The sequence below is a fragment of the Loxodonta africana genome, unplaced genomic scaffold, assembly GCF_030014295.1.
Source record: "Loxodonta africana isolate mLoxAfr1 unplaced genomic scaffold, mLoxAfr1.hap2 scaffold_55, whole genome shotgun sequence".
Lineage (NCBI taxonomy): Eukaryota > Metazoa > Chordata > Mammalia > Proboscidea > Elephantidae > Loxodonta > Loxodonta africana.
In genome coordinates, this window is record NW_026975272.1 from 1,220,827 (window position 1) to 1,224,448 (window position 3,622).

Here is a 3,622-nt window from a genome sequence, read left to right on the forward strand (position 1 = left end):
GACGGTCCCAGGAGAATAAACCCTGACATTCTTTTCTTCCCACCCTGTCCTCCTAACATTTATCTAGCACTTCCTGTTGGCCAGAGAAGAAGGAGGCCTGGTTGAGGAACACCATGGAAGCCCACCATGGAGGAGAAGAGTGAGAATAGATCTGAAGGGCTGAGAGGAGTATATCTTGCTCACTTTCCAACACTTTATTTAATTGTTTTTCTAGGTAAGATGGTGAACACTCCTATTTTGGAAAAAGAAAACACAGGAGAAAGAAGTAAATTGTCTTCCAACTTGTTTGCACACTTAATATTTATTGACTACCACTCTGAGTCAACCATTAAAGTAGATCTGTGGATAAAAAGGTGAAGAAGGCAGGCACAGCTTTGCTTCTCTGTGGCCTATTTAAAGGGCTCTTGAATGGAAGAGCCAGGTGGTTTGGTCTTAATCTGTGTATCGACAGTGTGTGAAACCAGAATCAATAGTTGGTTAGCAGCCGTAGCTCTTAACCACTTCTTCACCAGGGCTCCTTGTATACAGATATGTATATGTATACATATATGTATACATACAAATACTTACACAAACACACACTTGTGTATGTATATGTGTGTGTGTCATTTTTGCTGTGCGTTGTGTGATTGATTCTGACTCACAGCAACCATAATTGACACAGTAGAACTGCCCCATAGGGTTTCCTAGGCTGAAATCTTTATGGGAGCAGATGGTCAGGTCTTTTCTCCCACAGAACGACTGGTAGGTTTGAAGTGCCAACATTTTGTTTAGCAACCGAGTGCTTATCCATTGTCCCACCAGGGATTCACACACACACACATATATGAGTTCTCTAACATTTCTTGCTGGCTGAGAAGGAATTTATAATGTGATGAGCTCCCTATGCCCGGATGTCCTCCAGCAAATGCCCAGTGACCACTTGTCACAAGATGTTGTAGATGGGATTCCAGCATCAATAGAAGAAGCTGGATTAGACAGTTTTCAATGGTTCTAATCTTTTTGTAAAATAGAAAAAGCATGTTTTTTCTCTTCCTGTATGCCAGGAAGGAAAACAGTTTATTTATTAAAATGCTTTGGTCTTATTTGAAAACAGAAAATATGAAATGCTTATCACCCTGCTATTAAAAATGTTGTCTTTATAGGATAATCCCAATATCTGTGTTCATCATCAGCACTGAAGCAGAAGAAAACAGGATGAATGTGACTGATTTAATTCTAATAGGACTTACACAGAATCCTCGGATGCAGAGAATTCTAGTTGTTGTTTTGTTTATCACCTACATTGTCACCGTCTCAGAAAACCTGCTCATTGTGGTCACCATAATCTGCAGTCAGACATTGAAATCCCCAATGTATTTCTTCCTGGCCTTCTTATCTTTAATAGATGCCTGCTACTCCTCTTCCATACTTCCTAAAATGCTAGCTGACTTGCTCTCTGAGACAAAAACCATCTCCTTCAATGGCTGCATGACACAGATCTTTACTGAACATTTCTTAGGTGGTTCTGAGGTTGCCCTCCTTGTGGTCATGGCCTATGACCGTTATGTGGCCATCTGTAGACCTCTGCACGATGTGACCATCATGAACCACCATATATGCTGCCTTTTAGTGGGGGTGTCTTGGACAGGGTTTTTTTTCCACTCTATTGGACAGATTCTTGTCACTTTCTGGCTCCCATTCTGTGGTCCCAACATTATGGATCACTTCGTGTGTGACATCTTCCCCCAATACAACTTGCCTGCACAGACACTTTCCTTGTTGGTCTCCTGATTGCTGTCAATGGTGGGGTCATGTCTGTGATTACCTTTGTAATGTTGTTGGTATCCTGTGTCTTCATCCTGCATTCGTTGAGGATTCATAGCTCTGCAGGAAGGAAAAAGGCCCTCTCTACCTGTACCTCCCACATTACTGTTGTTGTCTTGTTCTTTGTGCCCTGTATTTTTACATATCTGTGACCAGTGGTCACCTTTTCTATGGATAAAGGAGTATCTGTATTCTATACCCTTGTCACTCCCATGTTAAATCCCATTATCTACACAGTAAAGAATGCAGAAGTAAAAAATGCCACCAAAATGTTATTGAAAAGAAATGTAATTTCAGATAATAAATGACCCAATATGAAGATTTTAATTCTATCATAATCTTTATATTTTTATCTTACGTATATATGTATGTGGGTTTGTGTGTGTGTGTGTGTACATATGTATGTATACATATGCATATATGTATGTATATATATAGCTCTTTCCCACCTATATCACTTAACCCCCATAGAACCTTTACACAAGAATGGCATGGAGGTGGTGTCTGACATCCTCTAACTTCACAAGGGGAAAGGAGAATCAAAATCAACAGCGCAAGCCTGATTCCCTGCAGAAGTCAGACATGCCTCCTCTCTCAGCCATCTTTACTAATTCTGATACCAACTGTCCCTCCATGGCACTCTCTACTTCTCTGCTGGGTTCGGTAATCCATTGCAACGGCCACACAGAACTCAGATGATTATGGTGTTTATTAGAGAAGTAACAGTTACAATTCAGGCCCAAGAACATTCAAGATACAGCTCTTCCATCAGGACAGCCTCTTCCCAGCTGTGTTCACAGGTGTACCTCTCCCTGGTCCTAGGCATGTGCCCAAAGGCACTCAACTTTCTTCATGGGCCAGGAAGCCCACCAAGCCTTCTCCTGCCAGTTCTTTCTTCCCACCACTTCTCACCATCTTCAGGGTTATAGCTCGTTGTCTCTATTGGTCTCTTTCTTCCGGGAGCTTCTTAGCACAGGAAACCCAGGTTCAAAGGATTCTGGCTGTTATTCTTTGGTGGCGGTGGGATCTCTTCTTTACCCCATTTGGTGTGGCTCATTTCAAGCCCAGTTGGGTGGCAAAACTGACCAATCCCTTTGGTGGGCCACAATTACCCTACCACAGAGTGCCGCTGGGAGTTACAAGACCGTGGCTAGACAGGCCACACAAAAGTGATCCTTCATATCACACTTTGCAACAATTATTCTGATTTACTGATGATAAAAATTAAGTTAAAAAGGGCTAAATGATCAGCCCAAGGTCAGAGGCAGAGCTATTTGAATCTGCATTTGTTCTAATTACAAATCCCATATTCTTTCAACCATTTCAAATTGTATCAGGATCAAAGGCAGCCTTTATTTTATACCAAAGCCTTTCTTGCTTTGTTGCAAATTGAAAATTCTCTTCTCTAATTGCAGAGTTGTATAACTGACTTGCACATATAAGTTGTTGTTACTCAGAACCCATATTGGCTACTGGTATCTAGGACAGTTTAGAAAGAAAATACTTGTTAATACTCTCTCAGCACACTGACAATATACCAATGTTGATAATTATATGGGCTTCTTGTCCTGTCAAGTAAAAGCTTTCAGTAATAAACTTTTAATTTATTACAGGTTTAATTGTATTTAAACCTATGTGGAATTTTAAAGTGTCCTTTGGTGGTCACAATGACCGTATAACATTGAAGTTTAGTTAACGTTATTATTTTACTGGAAAAAAAATAGGGGGGTCATAAAATTTAAATAATTAGATCATAGAACAAATAAATCAGCCTTGAGCCCAAATATCCTCACTTCACATCCTATGACTTCTTCAT

General features: G+C 40.4%; 1 pseudogene; it reads left to right on the plus strand.

Annotated features, from left to right (window-relative positions):
• The first annotated feature begins 219 nt into the window (after window positions 1-219).
• Window positions 220-2,652, plus strand: LOC111748967 (olfactory receptor 4C13-like; annotated as a pseudogene).
• The last annotated feature ends 970 nt before the right edge of the window (window positions 2,653-3,622 follow it).